General features: G+C 42.6%; 1 pseudogene; it reads left to right on the top strand.

Annotated features, from left to right (window-relative positions):
* The first annotated feature begins 3,752 nt into the window (after nt 1-3,752).
* LOC101282746 (eukaryotic translation initiation factor 4B-like) lies at nt 3,753-5,749 on the top strand (annotated as a pseudogene).
* The last annotated feature ends 3,723 nt before the right edge of the window (nt 5,750-9,472 follow it).

The following is a 9,472-nucleotide window of genomic DNA, read 5'->3' as shown; positions in this document are numbered from 1 at the left end:
CCATTTAAACTTGAAATAGTTACACGTCAATCCCAAACTCCCAATCCATCCTTCCCTCCCACCTTCCCCTCCTCACCCCCCGGCAATCACAAGTTTGGGATTGACATGTACACACAGCTATGCTTAAAATAGATGACCAAAAAGGACCAACTGTAAAATAAATAAATAAAATAAAATAAAAATAAACTTGAAAGAGTTAAAATATGATCTCATCCATCAGCACTGGGGAGCATGTTCCTTGCAGTCTCCTAGGCTAGTCTACAATGCCATCGATGTCACTGTCACTTAGAATTACACAATGTCAGATCTTGAGTGCCCAGCACATTAAATTAATTGAACTCTTCGCTATTTCCAACCAAACATGTTAAAATCCCCATTGCTGCACATTCTACTGGTAGAAGATAGTATCTAAAGAATGGCCTGAAAGACCCCTAAAAGGCTTTTATTTGGCTATTTGAGGGAATTTTCATCTTTGCTCAGGTTTGGATAAATCTCTACTGTGAAGAAGGAAAAGTTGAAAGTGGTAAGGAGTTTTCTGAACAGGACTGGAGGTACGAAAGTGAGGCAGAGGTGGTGAAACATGGCTTAGAGATGGGTGAGGATTCTGGATTCTCACTCTTTGCTTCTCAAGGGAGGTCCTCATGGTGAGGGGCCTCTGCTTTAACCTTAGGGGAGAATCGTTACCCCACAGCTTCAACATATCCTGGTGTGTCAGAAACACAAGCCCAGCTGGAAGAGCTGATGGTTGGAGGAGGAGGTATTTATTATGCAAGTCAATATTTATTTGACTGGCTGCTGGGTATCAGGACTCTAGGTAAGGAATATAGTGAGCAAAAATGGATGCTGTTCCATGACATGATACTATACATAGAAAATCCTAAAGATGCTACTAGAAAACTACTAGAGCTTGAATTTGGTAAAGTTGCAGGGTACAAAATTAATACACAGAAATCTGTTGCATTTCTATACACTAACAATGAAATATCAGAAAGGGACATTAAGGAAACAATCCCATTTACCATCACATCCAAAAAAAGAGAAAAACATAGGAATAAATCTACCTAAGGAGGCAAAAGACCTGTACTCTGAAAACTATAAGACGGTGATGAAAGAAATTGAAGATGACAGAAACAGATGGAAAGATATACCATGCTTTTGGATTGGAAGAATCAACATTGTTAAAATGACTATACTACCCAAGGCAATCTACAGAGTCAGTGTAATTCCTATCAAAATACCAATGGCATTTTTCACAGAACTGGAAAAAATAATTTCAAAATTGGTATGGAAACAGAAAAGACCCCAAAGAGCCAAAACAATCCTGAGAAAGAAGAATGGAGCTGGAGGAATCAAGCTCCCTGACTTCAAAGCTACAGTAATCAAAACAGTATGGCACTGGCACAAAAACAGAACTATAGATCAGTGGAAGAGGATAGAAAGCCCAGAAATAAACCCACACACCTATGGTCAATTAATCTAAGACAAAGGAGGCAAGACTCTACAATGGAGAAAAGGCAGTCTCTTTAATAAATGGTGTTGGGAAAACTGGACAGCTACATGTAAAAGAATGAAATTCTTTAACACCATACACAAAAATAAACTCAAAATGGATTAAAGACCTAAATGTAAGACTGGATACTATAAAACTCTTATGGGAAAACATAGGCAGAACACTCTTTGTCATAAATTGCAGCAATATCTTTTTGGATTTGTCTCCTAGAGTAATGGAAATAAAAACAAAAATAAATAAATGGGACCTAATTAAACTCAAAATCTTCTGCACAGCAAAGGAAACTATAAACAAAATGAAAAGACAACCCATACAATGGGAAAAACTGACAAGAGATTAATCTCCAGAATTTACAAACAGCTCATGCAGCTCAATATCAAAAAAACGAACAGCCAAACCAAAAAATGAGCAGAAGACCTAAACAGACATTTCTCCAAAGAAGCCATACAGATGGCCAAAATGCACATGAAAAGATGTTCAACATCTCTAATTATTAGAGAAATGCAAATCAAAACTACAGTGAGGTATCACCTCACACCAGTCAGAATGGCCATCATCAAAAATTCTACAAATAATAAATACTGAAGAGAGTGTGGAGAAAAAGGAATCGTCCTACACTGTTGGTGGGAATGTAAACTGGTACAGCCACTATGGAGAACAGTATGGAAGTTCCTTAAAAATCTAAAAATATAGCTACCATATGACCCAGCAATCCCACTGCTAGGCATATATCTGGAGAAAACCATAATTTGAAAGGATGCATGCACCACGATGTTCACTGCAGCACTATTTACAATAGCGAAGACCTGGAAGCAACCTAAGTGTCCATCAACAGATGAATGGATAAAGAAGATGTGGCATGTATACACACCACACACACACACACACATACACACACACACATACACACACACACACAATGGAATATTAGTCATAAAAAAGAGTGAAATAATGCCATTTGCAGCAATATGGATGGACCTAGAGATTATTATACTAAGTGAAGTTTAAGTCAGAAAGAGAAAGACAAATATCATATGATATCGCTTATATGTGGAATCTAAAAGAAAAAAAAAGACACAAATGAACTTATTTCAAAAACAGAAAGAGACTCACAGACACAGAAAAGAAACTTATGGTTATCAAAGGGGAAAGGGGGAGGCGGGAGGGATAAATTAGGAGGCTAGGATTAACATATACACACTACTATGTATAAATAGATAACAAACAAAGACCTACTGTATAGCATAGGGAAGTATACTTAATATTATGTATTAACTTATAAGGGGAAAGAACCTGAAAAAGAATATATATAGAGAGAAATAGATACATAGATAGATAAAGATATAGATATACATATATATAAAACTGAATTGCTGTGCTGTACACCTGAAACTTACATGATATTGTAAATCAAGTATACTCCAATTTAAAAATTAAAAAAATATAGATGCTGTTCTTGCCCTTATGGAATATGCAATCTAGTGGTACAAACAAGATTACATAATGACACAAATAGCTGTGGTGACAGGTAAAGAAATTTACTGAGGAAGGAATGTCTGGGCTGAGTTCTACAGGATGGATCCTATGTCTCAGGAAGTATCTCCTGGGACTGAAGATGAAAGAGCAGAAGATTAACCGTTCACTCAATACGTTAGTATTTGAGGCACTACATTAGCTACTAGTACAAGAGGCGAATGTGACTACGATGACTTCTTCCTCTGAAGACTAGGGGAAGACTAGGGATGGGGCAAACTGGAGGGAGTAAGTGTGTACAAAATAGATGGCAAGGCATATGCTAGAATGCAGTCAACATCAACTGGGGGGTCAAGAGATGGGGCTCAGAAGAGACAAAGATCTGTCCTGATAGAAAGGTTGGGAAGACCTTGCTGAGAATGGGCCTTAGACTGGACTTTGGAAATAGGCAAGAGGTGGTGGAGCCACCTGCTTCAACTTGACCATGTGGGCTTTGGCAGTGAGCACCAAAGCTGATACCACCCTACTCAAAGGAGGACACCCTGCTCATGTAATATGCTCCCCTGTATACTCAATGTTGTATAGTCTCATGGTGATGGTAGGACGGCAGATGGGAGAAGGAAGCTCACCAGAGGCTGAAATGTAATGTTTCTCCAGCTAGGTAATAGAGCTTAGAACTAAGTTAATTTGGTTTAGAGAAAGAATGAAGTGATATTTGATGTACCTTAGGGTTCTGGAATAAAAATCATACTGTGGCCTTTGCGTTCTCTCTCCCTCTCCCAACATGGCGGCCTCAGCAAAAATGAAGAATAGGAAGGGGAAGACTATCTCCCTAACAGACCTCCTGGCTGAGGATGGAGGAACTGCTGGAGGAAGCACCTATGTCCCCAAACCAGTCAGCTGGGCTGATGAAACAGATGACCTAGAAGGAGATGTTTCAACCACTTGGCATAGTAATGATGATGATGTGCGTGGGGCACCTCCAGTCGACCATTCCATCCTGCCCACTGCTCCACGGGCTGCTCTGGAATCCAATATCCACTGGAGCTGTCTTCCCAAATCGCCAGCCTACACTGCTTTTCTAGGGGACCTGCCCTGTGATGTGATAGAAGACATCATCAAGGGATTCTTTAGAATTCCTTCAGAGGTTTAAATATGAGTGCAGTGCGTTTATAATGTGAACCCAGCAATCCTGAGAGGTTGAAAGGTTTTGGTAACGCTGAGTTTGAGGACCTGGATTCCTTGCTCAATGCCCCGAGCCTCAATGAAGAGTCTCTAGGTAACAGGAGAATTGGAGTGGACATTGTTGATCAAGCACAGGATAAAGACAGGGATGATTGTTCTTTTGGCAGAGATAGAAATCGGGATTCTGACAAAACAGATACAGACTGGAGGGCCCGTCCTGCTACAGACAGCTTTGATGACTACCCATCTAGAAGAGGTGATGATAGCTTTGGAGACAAGTATGGAGATCGTTATGATTCAGACCAATATTGTGATGGGTATCGGGACAGTTACCGTGATGGCCCACGCCAGGACATGGATCGATACAGGGGCCGAGATCGCTATGATGACCGAGGCAGCAGAGACCATGATAGAGGCTACCATTCCAGGATAGGCAGTGGCAGAAGAGCATTTGGTAGTGGGTACCGTAGGGATGACCACTACAGAGGAGGCGGGGACCCTATGAAGACAGATATGATGACAAGATGACCGGTCATGGAGCTCCAAAGATGATTACTCTCGGGGTGATTATAGGCGTGATGATAGAGGTCCCCCGCAAAGACCCAAACTGAACCTAAAGCCTCGGAGTACTCCTAAGGAAGATGATTCCTCTGTTAGCACCTCCCAGTCCAGTCAAGCAGCCTCTATCTTTGGAGGAGCAAAGCCTGTTGACACAGCTGCTAGAGAACGAGAAGTAGAAGAGCGGCTACAGAAGGAACAGCAGAAACTGCAGCGTCAGCTGGATGAGCCAAAACTAGAACGACAGCCTCGGGAGAGACACCCAAGCTGGCGAAGTGAAGAAACTCAGGAACGGGAATGGCCAAGGGCAGGAAATGAGTCATCACAGACTGGGACCTCAGCCACATCTGGAAGAAGTAAGTCAGACCAGGATGCATGAAGGAGAGAGAGTGAGAAGTCGCTAGAATATGAAACACCCAATAAAGAGGAAGACTGTCAGTCTCCAGCTTCTAAGCCTCCCAAACCTGAACAGCCTCTAAGGGTAATGCCAACCCCTCCACCAAAGGAGAATGCTTGTGTGAAACGAAGTTCTAACCCTCCTGATCGATCTCAGAGCTCAGACACAGAGCAGCAGTCCCATGGAGGGAGTGGTGGAGGGAAAGTAGCTTCAGCTCAACCATCTGAGGAAGGACCAGTAAGGAAAGCAGATGAAAATAAAGTAGATGGGGTGCGTGCCCCAAAAGGCCAAAGTGGAAATTCCAGCTGTGGTCCAGGAGATGGAGGGAACAAAGACCACTGGAAGGAGGCAGACAGGAAAGATGGCAAAAAGCATCAAGACTCCAGGTCTGCACCTGAGCCAAAGAAAGCTGAAGAAAATCCAGCCTCTAAATTCAGTTCTGCAAGCAAGTATGCTGCTCTTGCCATTGATGGTGAAGGTGAAAATGAGGGAGAAGATTACACCGAATAGACCTCTGCATTCTGTGCTTTCTCCTAGTCTCTCACCACCCTGGAACATTCGAGAGCAAATCAAATCTCTATCCAGGCAAGACAAAATAAAACTCACCATCTCCTGGAAAAAAAAAATCATACTGTGCATGATTCCTATCCTCAGGGAGCTTACTGTCAGGAGGATGGGTGGATAAAAATGTGTTAATATTGTATTTGCCACAGTGCAATTAGTGTCATAGATAAGGCCTCTTACAGGGCATTCAGAAGAAGAAAAGACCACTTGGTAGAACAAAGAAAGGCTTAGAGTATGAAGTGATATTTGTAATAGCTCATTAAGTATAGAAGGAGTTTCATAGAGAGGAGGGAAGGGCACTCCAGGTAGGGAAAAGAGTTTGAACAAAGGCTTATGAAACATGTCCCTTGTTCTAGGGCTAGAGATGAATCTGGTACTTCTAGGGAGGATTGACAGAAAAACCTTGCCTTCTCCTGGCTCAGGGTCTGATCATTCCCTACAGGGACAAGTCCCCATTGAGAATCACTATATTTTCATTGTATTCCCCCAGATCAGGGATATTTTGTTGAGATATACTTCATGTAGTTTATATTAAAAATTGACACAAGTATTTATTATTTGAAATACTGTGTAATATTGGACATGCTTTTTATAAAATACAAAGGACCTTTAAGGACCCTCCCTTTAGACTCTGACTCGCTGCCAATATTCCTCCTCATTTGAAAATCATCAGACTTTCCTCGCTTTAAGAAAGTTGTATGGGGAGCTATGAGAGTTCGTATTGGGAAGTTTGGGTCAGACTTAGCAGTTAATACTGAGTGGACACAGAAGAAAGAGATAAGATCAGAGGACTCTGGTCAGAGTTGGATGGACTTAATCAAGGAAGACATCTTTGGAAGGGTACCATGAAACAGGCATTGATGAGCAGAAAGAAAAGAATGTGAAGGGATAGTAGGGTAAGGGGAATAAATGTCCACTTAGTTCTATGTTGCAGAATAAGCAGATAATGAATGAATAAATGAATGAATAAATGCAGGTGCTGTGAAATTATTCAAGTGAAAGATCCTATGGATAGAATGAGCCACCAAGAGACGGTTTCTCCAAAGATGAGTCGCAAAAAATTGGAACTCTGTAGGTTGACAGCAGATAAAGAAAAAAAGTTATTATTGCTACTGTCACATGAGAAGAAAAGGTGTCCTTGGGGCTAACTGAAATTGAGTGCCACCACCAGACTGCTTACCTGGAGTCAGCAGGAGCGGTTGTTTGCCTGAGGGGTACCCTGGCAATTTTATCTATTCTCAGTTAAAAATCAGAGAGCTCTTCCTTTCATGTGAAATAACCCCTGAAAATCTCCTGGGATTTCAGCAGATTAACTGTGAGCAAAATTCAGGCAGAAAATAGAGGCGATGGGCAGGCTGTGGTATCAGCTGTAGAACCCAGGGTATGGAATTGGATTTAATTCAGCAGAAAATGATTTCAGGGTGACAAGCCCACCTATTTGGATGCCCAGGCCTGAAGCAGAGTCAGTAGTTTTGGTGGCCTGGCTGCCCAGTGACAGCAGCCTGGATTCCTCTCTCCACAGGCACCCAGCAGCGGGAGGGAGGGAAGAAGACGGGGAGAAGGAGAAGCTCATCAGTCTCTGGAGGGAGGAGAAGCTTGTTTTATCTGAGATGCAGGGCCTGCTGCCTAAAAGCCAAGCACACAAAGGCCAGCTGGGGGGCCTGGCCTCTATAGTGTGGATGCGGCCAGGGAACACTTTGTAGGTGGCTCTTGCACAAGCGTTCTACTGCCATGTTTTAAAGAGAAGGCAAAGCACAGTTATTTTCTAGAAGGTTCGAAACCTGGTCGGCTCCCCTGTTCCCTGCCCAGGTTCTGAATGATTTGAGAAGGAAGATAAAGGGGAGGCAGGTAGAAGCCAGGACGGAGGGTACAGCTTTGGTCTGCTAATGCCCCCAGAACTAGGTATGCTCGTACCCTGCCACACACATGCTGGAAAGCCCATGCTCTGGAGCAGTTCCAGAAACCGCCTGATCCCCAAGGGCAGCTCATTCCCTGGAGGAGAGAAGGGGGGCGGAGACAAGCAGGCCCAGTGGTTCTCAAACTCATCAATCTGGTCCTTGATGGGATGAGGTACCAGCTGCATGAGGAAATAATACCCTCCTCGGAACCAAGTGGTTTTCCTGATTCATTTAGGAACTAACTCAAGACTCAGAGGGTAGCAGCTTCTTCCACCCCTCCCTTCCCCATCCCTTTTAGACCTACTGTGGGCTTTGAAATCAACTGGCTTCTCTAGGACTTTATAGTAAGGAAGGCGGCTTCAGTTCCAGTTTCCTTGAAAAGGCATCCAAAAGTGCTTCCGAGGTTGAGTCTATTCAATTCAGTGAATTTCTCTCAGATCTACTAGAGGAATTCTGGATTCTGGATACTGGGAGCTGACAATAAACCTGTACTCAGCATCGGCTACATAATTTGCAGAGCCTAGGCTGAAGGGAAAATGCAGGTCCTTGTTTCAAAATTTATTAAGAATTGTAAGCCAGTGACAGCATAGCATTGATCCAAGTTTGGGACCCTGTCTATACAAGGCCTGGTGCAACTGCAAAGCTCCCACACCGTGAAGCTAGCCCTTAGTGCTTACAGATATTATTTATGGTCTCTGGGCTATTTCCTTCCCTTCCTGTTCTCCAGCCAGGAGCATCTCTGTCTGTCTCCCTTTTACACACACACACACACACACACACACACACACACTTTAAATATAATTTATGTATAACATGTACAAGAGAAATTGCACTTATCAGAAGTGTACAGCTTGATTGATTTCCACAAAATAAACACATCCATGTAACCACATCATTTAACAGAATGTTACCGGAATCTCAGAAAACTCTTTGTGTTCCTTTCTAACCATCACCTTGTTTCTTTTGTGATTGGCGTCTTTCATTCAACTGTCTTTGTGGGATTTATCTGTGTTGTTGTATGTGGCTGAGTTTATTCATTTACCTTGCTGTATTTTGTCATTGTATTTATTCATTGACGTTATTTGTTCCGTCTACGGTTGATGAACAATTGCGTTGTTTCTAGTATTTGGCTATTACAATTAGTGCAGCTGTGCACGTTCCAGTGCATCTCTCCTGGTGCATATGTGCACTTATTTTGTTGGAATTGCTGGCTCGTGGATTAAGCTTATGCTAAACTGTAGTGGTTACTAGTATTTCCCCGAAGTGACTGACCAATTTACCCCCCTATTAGTAGTAAATGATGTTCCATTTGCTTAATACTCTTGCCAACGTTAGTTGGTCTTTTTTTTAAACTGTTTTTATTTTGGCCATCCTGGTTGGAAGGGTATAAAAAATTATTTATCCCTTGCCTAATTTCAGAAAGTATGGAAAGATTCTTAGACGTGTGCATAAAACACCCCTTCTATCTCAGCTTCTCTCTGTCCAGTGGCTTCACTTTTTGCATCATTTTTTTTTTTCTCCACCTGGTGGCAAAGAGAGCCACAGCAAATTCTATTGCTATTAGAATTTGGAAAAGGAGAACCCTACAGACTAGAGGAGTCAAGGAAGACTTTATGGAATTGATGGGATTTGAGTTAGATTTCCAAGCACTTGGAAAAGGTGAGCAGGAGGGGAAGGGATCCTTAGGTGGATTAAAGTGGAGAGAGTGGTCCCATCATAGCTGTTCTGGCTGCAGTGGCAGATTTGCCTTGGGAGCAATGGCTGGTGAGGGGCCAGAGTGTGCAGTGACTCCCTGTGGCTGAGAAGCTAGGCTGCTACCACTGGTTTGCTTGTGCCTGGTTTAGAAAAATTAATCTGGCCAAGGTCCATTCAAGGGAACCCAAGAGG

The sequence above is a fragment of the Orcinus orca genome, chromosome 7, assembly GCF_937001465.1.
Source record: "Orcinus orca chromosome 7, mOrcOrc1.1, whole genome shotgun sequence".
Classification (NCBI taxonomy): domain Eukaryota; kingdom Metazoa; phylum Chordata; class Mammalia; order Artiodactyla; family Delphinidae; genus Orcinus; species Orcinus orca.
Note: the sequence above shows the minus strand (reverse complement) of the source record. Positions and strands in the feature narration are given on the sequence as shown.